This window comes from Myotis lucifugus, unplaced genomic scaffold (assembly GCF_000147115.1).
Source record: "Myotis lucifugus unplaced genomic scaffold, Myoluc2.0 scaffold_140, whole genome shotgun sequence".
NCBI lineage: Eukaryota > Metazoa > Chordata > Mammalia > Chiroptera > Vespertilionidae > Myotis > Myotis lucifugus.
Window position 1 is genome coordinate 1,364,626 of NW_005871188.1, and position 19,481 is coordinate 1,384,106.

A 19,481-nucleotide genomic window follows, 5' to 3' on the forward strand; every position below is an offset into this window, starting at 1 on the left:
AGTTCAATTCTTTGCCTATAGCTGTCCAATTGTTGTAATGCCAACTGTTGAAAAGACTGTGCTTACTCCATTGAGTTACTTTTGCACCTTTATTAAAAATCAATCAGTCATACATGTGTGGGTCGATTTCTGGCCTCTCCATGATCTATGTGTCTATTCTTTTGTTAATATCAGACTGTCTTTATTACTGTAAATTTATTATAAGTCTTAAAAGTAGTGTGTCTTCCACTTTATTTTTTTAATTGTTTGTGATATTCTACTTTCTTTCCTTTTCATATAAATGTTGAAACCAGCCTTTTGAAGTCTACAAAAATCCTGCTTTGGGTGGTGGACACATGGTGCAATGTACAGATCTTGTAACATAGAAACACACACCTGAAACCTATATGATCATGTTGACCAATGTCACCCCCAAACATTTAAATTTTAAAATCCTTTTAGAATTTTTATTGGAATTGTGCTAAATCTACAGGTGAATTTGGGGAGAATGGATGTCTTAATTATATTTTCCATCAATCTACAAAAACAATGTATTTGCATTTAGTTTTTAAAATAATGTTTATCATCATTTTGTAGTTTTCAATATAAAGATCTTGAACATCTTGTTAGATTTATATACAAGCAGTTCTTTTTTTATAAGGCTGACATAATATTATTTACAATTGTTCATAACTCGTAGGTAGAAATACAATTGATATGTTGATATTGTATAAGTCACTTAATATATCCCAGGAGCTGTTTTTTTATGTGTGTGTAATTTTCTTGGAATTTTCTACACAGATAGTCATGTCATCTATATATAGGGTGATTCATTTCTTAATTTCCAATTTATATGTTTTTTATTGCTTTTACCTGTCTTATGGCACTGGCCAGAACCTTTAGGGCAATATTGAATAGAAAAGTTGAGAGTAAACATTCTTTATTTCACTAACTTCCTCTATTGTTTTTTTCACCATTAAGTATTAAGTTAGCTGTGACATTCTTATAGATGTCTTTTATCTGGAGGCTAAGGAAGTTACCTTCTATTCTGAATTTGATTAATTTTATATTAAATTAATGTTAAATTTAAAGTGCATTTGCCTGGCTGGCATGGCTCAGTGGTTGAGCATCAACCTATGAACCAGGAGGTCATGGTTGATTCCTGTTCAGGGCACATGTCTGGGTTGTGGGCTGGATCCCAGTGTGGGGCATGAAGGAGGCAGTCAATCAATGATTCTTTCTTGTCATTTATATTTCTGTTTCTCTTTCATTCTCTTCCTCTCTGAAATCAATACAAATACATTTTTTGAAAAATTTATCAAATGCTTTTTCTACATCAACTGATATAATCATGTGATTTTCCCTCTTTAGTCTGTGAATATAATGGAATTTATTTATTGATTTTCAAAAATTGAACCAATATTGCATTCTTGTAATTAATCCCACTTGATTGTTATTTATTAACTTATTTTGAATATTGCTGGATTTGCTAATATTTTATTAAGTATTTTTGTGTATATGTTCATAAAGGCTATTGGTAATAAGTTTTTAATCTTGTAATGTCTTTACTGGGTTTTGATACCAGGTTAGTACTGATCACATAAAATGAATTGGAAAGTGTTTCCTCTATTTTGGAGAGAAAGATGTATAGAATTGGCAATCATTCTTCTTTAACTGTTTGGGAGAATTTACCAAGGACATTATCTGGAACTGGAGATTGTGTTTTGGGAGGGATTTAAATTATGAATTCAGTTATAGGATTATTCAAAAATCTATTTCATACTTGGTGAGTTGTTGTTTGTACTTTCTGAAGAATTGGGCTAGTTCAATTAAGCTATGAAATTTATGTACGTAGAGTTGTTTGTAGTATTTTCTTACTATCCTTTGATGTCTGTGGGGTCTGTGATATCTTCTGTTTCATTCCCAATACTGAATAGGTAATTTTCTCTCTCTCTTTTTAATGCTGTTAGTTGTATTAGAGGTTTACCAATTTTACAGTTCTTTTCTGGTAACCCATTCTTTGTCTCACTGACTTTATTGTTTTTCTGTTTTCAAGTTTGTTGATTTCTGTCTTATCTTTGCTATTTCATTCCTCTGCTTAGTTTCAGGTTATCTTGTTATTCTTTTTCTACTTTAAAATGGGATATTAGGTCTTGATTTTAAAATTTTCTTCTCTCCTAAAATTAGTATTTAGTGTTATAAATTTCCTCTCAGTTCTGCTTTAGCTGCATCCCACAAATTTACATCTGCTGTATTTTCATTTTCATGGAGGTCAATATATTTTTTTAATATCCTTTGAGATTTAGCAGCATAGAAGATGTTAGTTTCCAAGGCTATTTAGTCTACACTTATAATGATTTACACAATAAATAAAATTATAAAACATACTGACAATTATTTCTTGGTAATAAGATTATGTTTTCTTTAAAATTTAGACTTCTATAATTATTTCCATATAAATTATGAAAAAATGAGCATTATATAACTTTTGATGTTGACCCATTTTAAATTGTAGTATTTGACATACAAAATTATTTAACATACAAAAATATTAGTTTCATAGGGTTCAATCTAATAATTCTTATAATGTGATACATATAGTTCTCTTTTAATAACTGACTCCCAACATTCCATTTCAGGACTTAGCATAACAAAGAAAGCAAAAAACTGTGATGCAGATCAGAGTCAGCAACATGACTCAGGATCAGATGAGGTCATAGGTCCCTGAAGTCTCTCAGAGAAGAGAATAAATTTTTGAGAGTGAGTTAAAAGAAAAAAATGAAGCCTTGACTGGCCAGTTAAAGTTTCTAGAGTGTTCAGAAGGTCATGGTGTCAGAATGAGCGATGAGACAATATCAAAAATGAGGCCTCAGGTAAAGGTTACACACTCCATTTCCAGTTGTAGATAAATCCATTTCTGTGGCTTACAGTATAACATTAGGCAAATTGTTTATTTTAACCAGTCTGTAAATTATGGATAATAATGCCTAACCTGTGGTGTTGTTGCAGAGATCTAAGTAGATAATATGTTGAGTACCTGGCACAATTAGTAGCCAGTATATTTTAGCTCCTTCTTCCTCACTCTCTAAGGAAGTCACTGCTTTGGAAAACCCTAGCATTAGAAGAAGGGTATATGTCTCTGGTTCAAGCATGAACTTTGGAACCACAGTGTCTGTGTTCAGACCTCATTAGCCATTGAGACTGTTGGCAAATTACATAACCCCTCCATGCCTTGGTTTTCTTCCTATGAAGGGGTGCAGCAGTACTATGTACATCCTAGGGTTGTTGAGAAAATTAAATGAGCCAATATAGTAATGTGCTCAGAACACTGCCTGGTGTATAGCAAGCACTATATAAGTGGTATTTTATTAGTAGGATCAGAAAATGGATTGGGATTAAAGAAAATTTTATTTTGAAGAAAAATATAAGTTCCAGAGGTGGAGGAGAAAGGAAACAGAGAAGGAGGAGCGGGGGGGGGAGAGAAATGAGAAGAGGATAGAAAGAAAAAGAAGGGAAGGCAGGGAAAAGGAAAAGATGGGAGGGGAGAGGGAAAAGGGGGGAATAAAAGAAAAAAATATTTTAAGGCATTCCATTTCTTTCTCTAAAATGTTGGGAGAATAATACTAACATTGTACCAAGCAGGAGGCTTGCTACATGACATGTCTCTGGTAATGAAATCTTAGTGTATTTTTATTATTTGTTTTTGAAGAAAAAAAAAGAGGTAATGAGGGAAGGTGAGAAAAAAAAAGGCTTTCACAATCAATGAGTGAGACTGTAGGTAAAATAGAGAGCAAAAGGAGAGGGGAAAGCTGCTATGAAGCAATGTCACAGCCAGTGTGGGTTCTGTTTCAGAGAAGCAAAATCGTGAGTGACAGATAATCACTTCATTTACTCCTTAGGTCTCTAGAGACAGTCCCTGATGCAGGAGTATCTTTGAGGAGCTCCTTAGTGATTTTCCCCTTAATGGATTGATGTATTTGTAGTACACTTTGTAAAAATTGGTTTTGCTTTGTCTCCCAAATGCATAACCTTTTGGTTTTCTTTTTAATAATTGTTGGCAACCAGCTCTGCATGACAGCATTGAACACAAATACCACTGATGATGATGAATGGATGCAGGAATGTGGGATGCATTGCACTGAAAGGGTAACACATTATGTCTATGTAATTGCTTCATCTCCCTTAGGATAGACAAAGTTCAAAGAAATGTGAACATAGATGACTCACAGACATGTTCTTTGGAGCTACCCAGAATTCCTTTCTCTAATTACATTGACCTTTTCTCCCTTCCTCACTCATCACATGTGCACTCGCTGTACAGGGCGTCTTGACAGGGTGTTCAGCCACTTAACTTTCACACTTTTATTTATTGCACCATCTTCCTGAAGACAGAGCACTTAAAAATACTAAAGTGGATGGAAAACATCTTTAAATTGGGCTTTCACATTTTTGCAAATACATGATAAGCAGTTTAGAAGTTTCACTTTAAGCAGTATTCTTTCAAATTCCATGTTAATATTGCCACCAATATGTGCTAATATGAGTTTTGAGAAGGCTGTTCTAATTTGATATTTTCTAGTTAATAATTGTGTGGGAAACTGTATTTTGGCTTAAAACTACCTTTGAAAAGCCAGGTTCCTAAAACAGCTTTTTTGGAATGGTATTTCAATTAATATTATTTCTCAACAAATGTGACATTAAACAAATGGTCATTCAGAAAAGTCCTGACATTTCTATTGCCTGGAGCTCAATGCATAATAAGGCAGCCCTGACTATTATAGACGATTTTGAACATTTAGATGGTTCTTTTTGGTCTTGAGCTAAAATATTAACCTGGTAACCTCACAGGCCATACCTCTTCCTTAGAAAATTTGGAAACTGCTACTACATTGCCCTTGTTGACAAGCTCCTGTTTCATTTCATAAGAAGTAGTCACTGGACTGAACATCATTTTGGCTAATATCCTCGACATCTTAGGTCTGATAATGTTGCTCGTGAACTCTGACACGAGACTTAAAGATTCCAGCATAATCTATTGGTCAGAGTAACTAGATTTCAATGGAACATTTACCTCCTCTCTGCTGAATGATACTTTTCTTTGTCATAAGTCTAGGATTGTGTTAACCTTTTTAGAAGCAGCTTCTTCCTGTTCAAATCCAGATTATAACCAACGAAAAACCATTGTCATATAAACTATTGTAAAGCCAGTCCTTTCCCTACCTGTTGTTTTCTGTCCCTTATTTTAGCAAATATAAGGAATCCATTCTATTGGCTTAACTATTACACCATGCTGAGAGCATCACAACATGTACTTAAGAGCCAGTCTGCTTGGGTTCAAACCTTGTTCAACTTGCTGTGTGACTGGGCAAGTGACTTGATATCCCTATGCCTCAAGTTCCACATCTATGAAGTAAGAATTAAGTGAGCTAATATATATAAAGTACATAGAAGAATGGACATAGTAAGCGCTAGATAAATGTTTGTAGTTATTTACATTCAGATGTTTCTCTCAGCATTGGATCATCTGCAGACTAAAATACCATGATGTCTGTGCATTAACCCAAGTCACTGATAAAATGCAAAGAGGATACTAGCAAGGACAGACCCACAGAATTTCTCTCAGATTTCATTTTAAGTTTCAGTGCCAAGAGTAGAGCGGACATTTGCCTATCTCTCTGTCAGGAATTTTGAAAGAAGCAGCTTCACAAAGAAGTGTGGAGGGCTATAGACATAGCACCATAGCAGATGTAGCCACGAGAGGGCCACAGATTTCCCTCCTCATCCACACAAGTCTCCCATGACTTAAAGTGGTATAGAGAGTCTTTGAAAGTTTCCCTGGGCTTTGAGCAAAATGTTGGGTTTTGGTGATAGTACGCTTGAGAGAAAGCATGATGTGCCTATCCAGAACTCTGCAGTCTAAATGAGGGGGGTGCATATTGGAAAGATGCAGGCTGGATAGTTTACCACTGAAGTTTGGATTAGGATTTAGCTGAATCTTTGCAGATTGCACAAACTGGTTTGATGCCTACAGATTATCCAGTTGTCAATGAAGTGAGAGTACTATAGTCCCCCATGCCAGGCACTAAACCAGAAGTGTTACCACTGGAGCTAAAGGCTACTAAGGAGGACCATAGATCAAAACCTAAAAGCAATCAGCTCCCTCCTAGTGATGCCTCAAGGCACTTGCACAACAGACTCTCCCAACCACATTTTTTTTTGTACACCTGGCTTTTTCTGAACTATTGCAATTCCATAAAATTAATACACTACATAATTAAAGACCTCACACATACACTCCCTACGCATCACATCTTTTTATAGGATAGTGCTCTTTTGTCCCCTTACCACTATAAAAGGGTTCAAGGACATTCCTACAATTGTATCAGAGTGAAAAACACGCGTTATTTAACCACTGTCTATAAAATAAGGTATAAAAATACATCATTATCCAGTTATACTGCAGTGGTTTAAAATATTAAACAACTCATTTAAGTACTGCCTAGGACTCCTCTCCTTTTAACACAGTATAAAGCACTGCCTCTCAAACTTTGAGAGTCTTTATATGTGTTCAGATATGATTGGTTAAAAGTAACCACAAAAATATGTTTAAGATCCTTTAAATGAAAACATTTATTGGTTACAGGAGAGGAAGTCCAGACGTAGGCCAGGCTTAGGACATTGTTGAACCAATGGCTCAACAATGTCATGAGAACTCCAGTCCTTTCCATCTCTCTGCTCTTCCTTTGATTCATCCTCTTGTGGCTGTAAAAATTAGGTATTAGTTCCTACACTGCATCAAAATATCCCAGATTCTACAGTACAAATTAGTTGAGTAGGCATGCTGGCAGGCATTTTGTGTACATTAAGTTTTTAAATCTTGACAACTTCAGAGGGAAAGTATTATTTGCCTTGTTCTAAGATCACCAAGTCACTGTACAGAGAGGTTAGTTAGCAAGGGGCAGAGTTGGGATTTAAACCCTGGTTTTCATTTGACTCTAGATCGTATATTCTTTCCACAGCCCCACCACATCCCTAGACTTGCTGTGCTCCCTTTATGCCTTTCTCAGTCTCAGTTCTGGGCATGACAAGAAAAGACATCATCTTCCCAAAGAAGTCCTTGTCAAATATCTCTCTTGGCATTTAAAATATTTCAGATCTCACATTTCTATAAAGTCGTGAAAATGTCAGCTTTTTATCCAGAGCTCATCCTGGAATTCATAATTACACAGGGGAGGAAGGAATTTCATCCTCGTTTAGTATTTGATGGTCTCAAAATAGGAAGATTTATTTCCCATCAGTCACAAAATTTAAATTTTGTTCTTTTTCTTTACTGCTTCTGGAAAGGTCTTACTTTGACCCAATAAACTAAAAGATATGGCATGTGACTTTTTAATCCTCACCCAATTATATGTTTTTTATTTTAGAGAAAGAGGGAAGGAGGGAGGGAGGGAGAGAGAAAGAGAGAGAAACATGAATCGGTTGCCTCCTGTGCCCTGACCAAGGATAGAACCCACAACCTGGGTATGTGCCCTGTCTGGGAATTGAACCCACAACTTTTTGGTGTATGGGACAATGCTCAAACCGACTGAGCCCTTTGGCCAGGGCTGGCATGTGATTTTTAAGCAAAAGATACAATAATTTTCTACTCTCTTTTTAGTCATAACTCTCTTTGAAATTTTCCTTTAGTTTTTCTATTCTTATTCATGCAGACCAGTCATCTTCTCCACATTCCAATCAGAGGAGTGAATTCACAGACAGCAACAATCTCCCTACAGTGCTGTGATTACAGAGAGACAGAGCTCTCCTTTCAAAGCTGCCTCGTAAAGTAATCATAATCACACTGCAGTTCTGTGATGCTGATAACAAAACCAAATACCTTCTTCTCCTCAGAGCAGAAAAGTATCTTGCTATTTATGTGTAGAAATAACATCTACAGAATTGAGTAGGACACACGTGTATGTAGGGATGAAATAGAAAACTGAAATGGGTATATCCACAGTCCTGGAACTGGACTCCGATAGAATGACAAAGAAAAATAGATACTTTGTAAGGAGCAGGAAAAGTATTCAGCAACTGGTATGACACAGTCCTCTGTCAGAGCAGAGCCCTAGAGGCCTCCAGGGTTACCAGTTTAGATGCTGGAGCGGAGGGAGGTCTGTCAAGTCCTGGGGCAGTAACATGACAGTGAGGAGACATTCAGGGACATTAGCACAATGGCTACCTACTTGCTAAAGGATATATTTCAAACTATGGCTTCTAACTTTAAAAGTGTGAACCTGCTTCTGTCTTTAAAAGTATCACCTTGGAGAAAGAGAAGGGTAGGTGATCAGACACCCCAGGGGGCCCAGGACAGTTCTAGTTTCTACCTGTTATTCTAGGGCCATTATCAATAGCTCCTTCTTAGATAATAATCTTAGGTCATTGTGCCCTTATATTAGGATGTCCATACAATACATTTTAAAGTGTCCCTGATTAGACAATATATGATGTAGTCATCCTAATAAAAGGACCCAAAGACAAGATATATTTCTGTTTGAAACAAAAAGACATAGGCAGGGAAAGACCTTGGCATCAGAAAGGAGAAAAAAAATGGTAACACAGAGAAAACATCCTCATTAATTGCCCAAGAAAGACTGTGGGTATGTGATTGCCAATTTTCAGGGTAATCTAGGGAGTCAAGGACATAGCCAAAGACAGCTCAGGATAACAAAGCTGCCAAGATACCCCATTGCCAAGGCTCCATGAAATGGAGGAAAGGCAGAATACATTAGGGAAACTTGACAAGGGAGGCCTCTTCAGCCACAATAAGCAAAACAAAAGACAATCCAAAGAATGGCCTGGGCTGCCTTGCATGGCCTTGGAGGCTGTGCACCACCCAGCTATCAGAGCGCCATTCCACAGACTATGATGTGAATGCCACTCTCTAGGGTGGAACAGTGCACAGTCTACATGTGGCTCTCACAAAAGTTCCATTATTCCAGCTTCTCTGTGCCCACACATTGGTCTAACTTTTTATATACACACATTTTATTAAAATAATTTTCTGAAACCTATAGAGTCTGCTCAATCATTTGGATGATATCTTCAGGTTATGTGCACAAAACTCCATGGTATTAAGTACTGGATAACCTTGAAGAAGGGTAATCTCTCCACCCCACCATCAAGGAACATTGTCATAGACTGCATTTGAACAATAGGGAGATGATATGGCAAACAAGGACTCATTAGGGATTCTCCCACACTGGGGAACAATTCACAAAGTGCCACTCTTATCAGTTCACAGGCTCTACCACTTCCTTTTTGTGATATTTTTTTCTTGACAAGGAGTGCAATTCAAGAGCATCACATATTATACAATGGGCAAGGGTAGTCAAGGAGATTGAGTTTATTATAATTCTGATATCATTAAAATAGGGCATCTTTCAAATCATCATGGAGAATAAAGATGTATTAATATATTCCAAACTCTTCCACACACTGTGGGTACAAATAAAGAATTCATTTACATTAATACCCTCAAATTGCAATGTCTTCAAGTCCCTACTTTCATTGCTAGAACTAAAAGGAGAAATAAAAGTTTTTCTCTGACAGAAGGGCCCAAGGTGGCTGAATTAAAATGTAAATGAAATATCTCAATGATCTAAATGATATTTTGACAATTTTTGGGAGCTGAAAAAAATAGAATAGTTCACATGGTAGGTAGTAACTCTGAAGTTTATACCTTGCATGCTGCCATCTTCATGGCTTAGTGTACACCATTCTCTACTTTGATATGTACTTACCTTTCAACCTACTAAAACCCTATCTATTCTTTAAGGCCTTCTCTATGAAGCTTTCCAGATTCCTCCAACAAAATGTAATGTCTTCATTAATTACATCTACACCTGTTTCATGGTATGCACTGGACTCCCCTTTGTATCATATGTATTTTTTCCTTATCCAGTCATCATAAAAAGCTTCTTGAACTTATTAGAAAGTGATTCCTAACTCATATTTGCATCTAGAGTATTGAGGACAGTATGTTTGACATTTTAGAAATTAGTAATTATCTAATTAGATTAGGGAATAAGGAATAACAGTCTATTGTAACTCTATACTCTGCATTCATGAAAGGGACTGCTATACCAATTTATAACAAACTGGAGGCCCGGTTCATGAAATTTGTGCACTGGAGGGGGGTTCCCTCAGCCTGATCTGCACACTCCTGCAGTATGGGACCCCTCAGGGGATGTCTACCTGCCAGCTTAGGCCCGATTGCCCTGGGGATCGGGACTAAGCCAGCAGTCAGACATCCCTCTTGCAATCCAGGATCCCTCGCTCCTTATCACCCACCTGCTCACTCCTTACTGCTCAGCTCACTGTTTCTTAGTGCTGCCACAGAGGCGGGAGAAGCCTCTGCCATCGCCGCTGGGCTCGCCAGCCGTGAGCCCGCCTCAGAGCTTCTGGCTGAGTGGCGCTCCCCCGGTGGTCAGTGCGCTCACCACCGGGGGACAGCTCCTGCATTGAGTGTCTGCCCCCTGGTGGTCAGTGCGCATCATAGTGACTGGTCGTTCTGGTCGTTCCACCATAACAGTTGCTTAGGCTTTTATTATATAGATATTTTCAATACAAAATTCTCTTAGAATTTGTTGAATGTGAATATGCCTTATATTTTGTTTCAGCAGGATTTTAGTACCTCTGTCCTTCATAAATACACATAAGGTCTGCATTTGGCTCCAAGTAATGAAACCTAAGCATGTAGAATTAACTAAATAGAGGTTTTATTTTTTATTTTTAGCCTGTAACATGGGTCTTATGACATATGCTAGTAGCAAAGCCTAGAAATAGAAGGGTGATTCTAAACAATAAGATAATTTTTTTAAGTCCTAAAGACTCATAATTTTTTCATCCATACATTATTCATTCATCAAACCTTTATTGTAAACCTACGATGGTGCTATTTACTGTCAAGAGACACCAAAATTATGTTAAATAGTCCCTACTGTCTAACCAGAAAATAATTTAGGAATTTAGGATGTAAGCACGTACATAGGATAACATTCACAGTTAAGTTTGGATCCTAAGATCCCCATGATCTTAAAGCAATGGTCTGTGAATCACTTCACAAGATTATTTAAAAATCAAGCTCCTGGAAGAGATTCTCTAAAGCCTTACACATACGCTAAGACAACCCAACAGTATAACTCTTCATAGGTTTGTACCATGCTATTCACTCACGCTATGGAGAGGTGTGGGCAGACTTAATGAAGTTAGATGTAGCAAACCATATTGAAAGCATGGAGGAGGAGGTGGGGCAAAGCAGAGATACAAACATGATTTTTGACAGAGAAATTGTCCTTTTTGGGGTTATGGTAGTGAAGGGTTATTCTAAGATCCACCAGTGGTTGAGAAAAAATTCCATCAGTGCTCAGTTAATTTTGTCACAATTCTTGCATGTTTCATTACAAAATTTCACATTTTTTATGTTGCCGAACTGGCTCAGTAGAAATTAACTTGCTACTTCTTAGATTAGCTTGATACCAAGTCATACATGCTTTCGCCCACCTAGTAAGTCCCTGTTAAAATGCAAACAGGCTTTTGCGACTCCAGGGATACGGGATGAAAGTATCCACTGACCAAGCCTGGCACACTGTGACTCAGAGCATGTCCAAGACAAAATTTAAGCAGCATGATAAATAGTGGGTGGCAGAATGTTCCAGAATCTCAGTGAAGTTTCAGAACATTCCATTTATTTTTTAGATATCTAATGTGGTCTTTGGGATTGTGAAAGCTGGGTGATAAAGGGCACTAGAATCCTATAGTCCAATATATCAAGTTTTTCTTATCCTCCAATTCCATTTTCAGTTCTGATTCTTAAATTCTAGCTTTTTTGCCTCAATTCAGAAAACTCTAGTCCTTGTCATTATTGGTACATAACTTCTTGATTCTTCTAATATCATTTTAACATTTTTTTCAGGATGGGAGGAGGGAATAAACATTTGTGGTCAATCCCACATATTTTTATTTTATTTATTTTTTCCCCTGAAATTTTATTTTTATTTTTTAAGATATATTTTATTGATTTTTTACAGAGAGGAAGGGAGAGGAATAGAGAGCCAGAGACATTGATGAAAGAGAAACATCGATCAGCTGCTTCCTGCACGCCCCCCACTGTGGATGTGCCCGCAACCAAGGTACATGCCCTTGACCAGAATCGAACCCAGGACCCTTGAGTCTGCAGGCCGACGACGCTCTATCCACTGAGCCAAACCGGTTCTGGCATGAAATTTTTTTTTATTTGTCTTTATTGTTGAAAGTATTACAGATGTTTCCTTTTTTCCCCATTGACCCCCTCCATCTACCACACACCCCTCCCAGGCCTTCACCACTGTTGTCTGTGTCCATGGGCTATGCATATATGCATATAAGTTCCCCAGTTAATTTCTTCCACCCACTCCCCAAACCCCACCTCCCTCTGAGATTTGCCAGTCTGTTCCATGCTTCTATGTCTCTGGATCTATTTTTTTCATCAGTTTATTTTGTTCATTAGATTCCACATATGAGTGAGATCATGTGATATTTGTCTTCCTCTGACTGGCTTATTTCTCTTAGCATAATACTCTCCAGGTAACTCCAGCTGTCTCAAAGGGTAAGAGAAACCTCTTTTTTACTGATGCATAGTATTCCATGGTGTAAATGTACCACAGCTTTTTTATCCACTCATGTACTGATGGACACTTAGGCTATTTCCAGATCTTAGCTAATCAAAATCACTAATCATCAGAGAGATGCAAATTAAATGATAATGAGGTATCACCTCACACCTGTCAGAATGGCTATCATCAACAAGTGACAAGTGCTGGTAAGGATTTGGAGAAAAGGGAATACTAGTACACTGCTGGTGGGAATGCAGAATGGTGCAGTGACTATGGAAAACAATTTGGAGTTTGATCAAAAACTGAAAAATGAAACTGCCATTTGACCCAGTGATCCCTAGGATTTCTAGGAATATATCCTTAAAAAACCTGAAATACCAATCAGAAAGAATATATGCACTCCTATGTTCATAGCGCAATTTATAATAGCTAAGATCTGGAATCCACATATTTTTAATTGGAAATTAATCTCTCAGATTCTTTAACCCCTTGTGAGACTACATTAGGCAAAGATGAGGAATACCAATACATTCTCTGAACACTAAATTCGATCCCATACAACTCTAAAACCTGGGCCTGTGCACCTGGGCCTGTAGTTCAATTGGTTGGAACACCTTCTGTGTAATGGAAGGTTGCAGGTTCAGTTCCTGGTCGGGGCACATGCCTAGGTTGTGGATTTGATCACGATCAGGATATGCATTGTAGGCAACCGATGGATGTCTCTCTCTCTCTCTCTCTCTCTCTCTCTCTCTCTCTCTCTCTCTTCCTCCCTCTCTAAAAATCAATAAAAGTTGTAACGTTTAAAAAAATATTCAAGGCTTGAATTTTTTGATGAAATTTCAAGAAATAAAATGGACATTTGCTAGTAGAGTTTTCAAACTAGCCATTGGTACCAAATAAAAATTTTATGACAAGAAAATAATGCACTTTATTAGGTACTTGTTACCTGCTGGTAGCAGACTTTGGAAAGAATCCAGGTCAGTGAGTAATGTAAGCAAAATTCCTAGAATAACATTGAGAAGGCAGCGTGGTCAAGTGGAGAAAACACAAGCTCTCACATTAGACAGGCCTGGAATCTCAACCCCGCTGAGTCCCGGCCGAGTCAGTGAATCAGTGTGAGTAATTATACCTACCTGGCTGAGATGTCATGAGACATCAATAACTGACATCTGCACAATGCCCAGCAGAGGCGGGTGCTCACTAAACATGAATCCCCTGCCCTTTCTCTTCTGGCCAACATCCCTAAGTATGGGAGGTGACCCAGAATTAGAGCCCATGATTCTTCAGTTGTTAGAGAAGAGTACCTCATGCTGGTTACAAACAGCCTTCTGAGGAATCTTGGTGACAGGAAATTGTGTGCAACTAATTCCTACAATGAGAAAGCTGTACCCTCGGCGACAGGCGATCTGCTTGCTGAAGACAGAGGGGCTCATTAAGCAAGCACCACATCCGACCTGTTCCCAGGGTTTAGACACTATCTGTAGCCTGGCTTGCTGCCCATTGCTCCTTGTGGCTGTGAATCAACATTGTGACAGAGAGGGCACTGGGTCAACTACATTCCAGTAATAGATCAAAGTGTTTCATTTAGACTCTTAGAGCAAAAGAAAGGGAATATGGAAGATAAACAGCTTAGGATGGGAATAAACTTGGCAGAAAGAGATACATAAGGATTTTAAAATATAAATCTGAAAAAGCCAAAGACACTAATGAACTCACACAGTTTAATCATCAGAATGAAATCTTCTAACTCAGTGGTTCTCAACATTTTCCCATTACTGAAAGGTCACAGGTTTCCATAAGGGGCTCTCGGAACTTCTAAAGCCCCATCTGGAGATTCTGTTGGTACTTACCATCTCAGTAGAGTAGTTCATTTTATTCCCTAGTCCATAAAATTATGTGTCACAAGTTTTATGCAGCTTGTTTTTAATTCAATTTAAAACCCGATTGTGGGGAGGAGGGGATAGCATGTGTTGGGTAAGATGTAGATTTCTGAGCTTCTTTGATTTTTTCCCCCCAAGAACATTTTACATTCTCAAGATAGTTTCAGAAACAATTCATATTGTCTTCTCCTAAATACAGTTTTCTTATAATTTCTTATCTACATTAAGGCCGTGAAGACAATATTTAAAGAAAGTTATTTAGCAGCTACTAATTCTATCTTTTACAAATGTTAGGTACCTCATGTTTCATTTAAATTGGGAAAATTAAGATGGGGGTTATTTAACATGATAGAATGGAATGAGACCCACAATTATGAAAATGATGCCAGGACCGCAAATAATTATTAGTAGGCCAAGAAGAACTTAAATTATCTACATATAAAATATACAGATACAAAGTTTGGGAAATAACCTTTAGAAGCAAGAATATGATTACAAATGTGATTTGAGTATAATATTTTAGCATATCTTCAAACATGGCTTGTTTCATTTCGTTTTCTATTAGGGAACTGATGGTGTTAAAAACTTTATTCTGGCCCATGTATGACTATAATTCCTCTAAATGCATGGCTGCCATAAGCATGCATGAATGGCTGTATGTTTGTTCACTTGAAGAAAATTTCACTGTTCTTATACACACTGTTGTAGTTATTATTAAAATAAAATCTAGGGGCTGATTCAGCATGGCTCTTTGGGGGTGTATCATTTGCAGTTGATTTAATTAATTGCATGCACATGCGGCTAACAGTGTCTAGAGTCAAGTGGCTATATTTATGTTGTGATAATGAAGTACTTTCTTTGTATTAGTTGTTTGTCAATACAAGAATAATAGCAAATGACAGAAAGATTAAAGTGAATCCTGAGTTACCTTATGTCTGGTAATTGATTTCGGAGGAAATAAAACCACTTTTACTCTTTCAAATCAAACAGCTAAACAAATGATTAAATTTTGTCATTAGATGGGGCTGTTAATATCTGGGTGTCTTCCAAATGAGTCCCAAATAAATAGGAAATCCATGAATTTTTTTGACTCAATAGTTTATATCTTTTATCAGGGTCTGCTCTCGCCCTATATTTTAGTCAAGTCAGAAGTATCAAATTAACTGATTATATTCACAAAAAAATGAATGGACATATCTTCAGATATACAAATGAAAACTAAGCATTGATTTATAGAGATCACCAATAATGCCAGATATGTGATGAGAAAATTGTCCTATTTATTCAAAATTCTAGGAGCACTAGGCATGTCTTTTAAGATAAAAAAAAAAAAAAGCAGGGTCAGGGAAATGATATTCTCCTTTGTTTTTCTCCTAGGAGTTATCTTGGTCTGCAATAAATCCTTTAAAAAAACCCCTCACATTTTCACTTTTGTGCAGTATGTTAACTATGAACAAAGTGATAGCATATGTCAGTCAAATGTAAAGTATTATTTATATTGACATTAAAACCTGATTATTAATGCAGAAGCTCATGGAAAGTCAGATTAATCTGAACAACATATTATTTCCTTTTGGCCCACAATCTGTTATTTCACAAACCATGGTTAATAGAGTGCCAAAAATAAAAGGATCTGTTTAACTAAAAGTATATAATATATTCTGCATCTCATTTACATCTTATTATGTTAAAAGACAGACTAACATCAGCTAGTCTATGACTGTAACATCAAGGAGATGATATTCTTCTTTGTTTTAAAAAACCTTAGGTATTTCTTTTAAATTTCTGAATTTTCAAAGGCTTGCTATTATTTAAAATATTAGTTCCTATTTTATTGACTTATTAAATTTAATGGCTCTAAATTAACGTTTAATTAAATGATTCAAAAGGAATCATTGAAAGATGTGATCTGCACATTTTAAAAGAAATCTCACCTTCTATTTCTTTTCTCTTGGTTCTTAGAAAATAAAAAGTGGAACTATTTTTTACTTGTCCTCACTTAATAGATGGGAGTTGCCTGGATGACTCCAAACCCAGGAATGGAAACCTAGTTTCTTGTCAAGAGGATGGGGAGTTGCATGGTAGTTTACATGTTTCAAACCTCTGGTTCAGGAGTCTCCTGCTTTCTCTGAGTGTTTGATGTCTGCTTTCATTTACCTTCCTGAGGATGCTGCCCTTTCCATGTAGAATCAAGAAACTGGACACTGCCTGGCCGGCGTGGCTCCGCAGTTGAGCATGGACCTATGAACCAGAAGGTCACGGTTTGATTCCTGGTCAGGGCACATGCCTGGGTTGCGGACTCAATCCCCAGTGTGGGGTGTGCAGGAGGCAGCTGATCAATGATTCTTTCTCATCATTGATGTTTCTATCTCTTTCTCTCTTTCCCTTCCTCTCTGAAATCAATACAAATATATTTTAAAAAAATAAAGCTGGACACCCACCTGATTGTCCCTCCCCACTTTCATGTTCCTTCTTTCCCAAAGTTTTGCTGGATCCAGGCTGTGACCTGGTGAACGTAATGGGGAGTTTGGAAGGCAGGCGGGGGAAGGTTACAGTACATCCTATAGAGCAAACAGCTGGATTTATTTATCAGCTATCTCTATCTGTCAAGCATCTTTGCATTCCAGTCACTGGGGAATTTTCACTCTTTCTCACCTCTCCTGTTCCAGCTTCCAGCCACTGAGCAGGCCAGCTCATCTCCTCTGATCTCCCCCATCTCCTTGTTTCCCTCCTGCTCCAAGGCCCTGTTTACTTCTTTCACAGAACAGAACAGAACTGGGCTCTGCCTCTAGCTCCAGTTCATAAAGACATTGCTGGGCTGGGGTTATGGGATGTGCTTTAAGGTACACTCCTGTTCAGCACAATGTTCTTCCAGAGAGGAAATCTGTAGTCACAGATTTTGTGTCCTCTCCCTCCATTAGGTAGCAGTGTAGGCATTAAAGACTTATAATTTGACTGTGAGATAAAAGGGAGCAGTGAATAGTGATAATTTGGAAGACTTGTCAAAACCCAAACTCTGTAACAAGATCCAACCTTCTTCAGTTGTAGACAAACCGAGGCCTACAAGACTTGCTGTAGGTTATACAGCACTTTCAAGTGGAAGTTGGATACAAGAGTCTGGTCCAGGGCTGTTTCCATGATCTCATGAAACAACAACTAAATTTCTCAGAAGCCAAACAGCATTTCAACTCTGTATATTTAATTCTTGATTATGCTGCCAGCATAGGTCCCACAGGAAAGAATAGCAGGAGAGGCACACAGCCTAAATAATATTATCTCAGGTACTCTGGCATGTTTATTATTCATTTTTTAGTTCTCATGTATAATTAATTCTCTAATGTCTTGGCACGATGTTTATGTTATGGAGGGCAGTTTTCATGCTTTTACTAAAATCTTTTGCAGCCACCATCAGAGGTAAAATACCAAGCTGAAGCCTTCTTGTTCTAACAAGTGAATTACATTTATTTTATTATGTTCCTAAAAATCAAAGGGGAGGGGGAAGAGGAAGAGAGAGAAAAAGAAAGATGCTGTAGAAGGCAATGGAAAATGATCGAAGTCAGTCATTTGCTGAAATATGCCCAAAAAATGTACGCAATTTTCACTATCCACTAGTAGAAATGAAATATCTTCTAAAATAAATTAGGTTCCTAATGCTTATGTCTTAAATTTGCTGTAACAGATACCTAAAGAAACTGTTTATAAATGTTAAGAAAATATGAGTAATAAACCTGAGAGCTGGATTTGACTGAAATTACTAACTGAAACAAGCTTTCAAGATAAACAGAAAATGTATCCAGACCAGTTCTGTTCACAGGAAGGAAGAAAGCCTCCTCAGGAGAATTCAGACATTTAGCAACAAACTTGGCTGTAAACATTTGTCCAAACAGTCAACAGGACAAAGAAAATGCTCCTGGGAGAAAATAACCAGATCTTAGAGTCCTGGGCTTTGAAGTTGGAAATATTTCCCCAGAAATGCTACATTCTTCTTTCTCTCCCACCGCAGTGGATCACAAAGTAAATTATCATTTGTTCCCTCGTTTTGTTATCCTGCCCAAAATATACACTCACTGATAAAGCCCAACAATGATTCATTACACACCATCATCCCAAGGTTTCCAGTATAAATTCCATATTAAATGAGCCTCTTCTGTTTTATTAATGCTTAACAGTCATTTAATAGCAACGATAGTGCCAATGCATTTTACCGTATCTTACCATTAAAACCCAGATGTTTCTGTATGAAGCAAAGGCCCCAGGGTCTTCTCCTCTAGTCTCATTTTCTTAGCAGTGGCTGAGCTGAGATTCATTTAGAAGCAGAAATAATGGGATGTAAACATTCTTTTCATATTTCTCCTTTTCTCTACAGATCAATTCCAACTTCTTTATCCCTCCACTCTTCAGTGATGAAGAAAGAAAATGACGAAAAAGGAAGACACAGAAAGTGGAGAAAATTCTGGTGAATTGAAATTTAGATTGAGAACTTGCATTTATGTTTAACATGGAGTGAACAAACAAATGCATTAAAGTGATACACAGCTTAATTTCCTGGTATTTCATGTATAACTACACACGTGTTCCTTTCCTGAAGCTCTACTCTTCCCCAGAGCCTTCATCCAAAGAATTAATTCATTTACCAGTCAAGGAACGGGGTTGACTATGGCTGCTACAAGTCCTAGCACATGCAGCTCCAGCAACACCATTCACCTGTAGTCCAGCTTCCTCTGCCTCTGGCCTGAGATCACCTTCCTTACTTTGTAGTCTTATTCACTACAGCTGGAATTTTATACTTGCCATAATGGGCTTCTTAAAATCCTTCCAATGCATTTTTGTGGCATCAGTTCTTATCTTCAACATGCAGCTGATTACAGATGGATTTGTTTACATGGTCACCTCCCTCTCAGAATGTAGGCTCCTCTGATTGAACTTTGTATGCCCACTACCTACATTGGGCCTAAAGCATAGTAGGGTTTAGTAGGCAAAATCAATC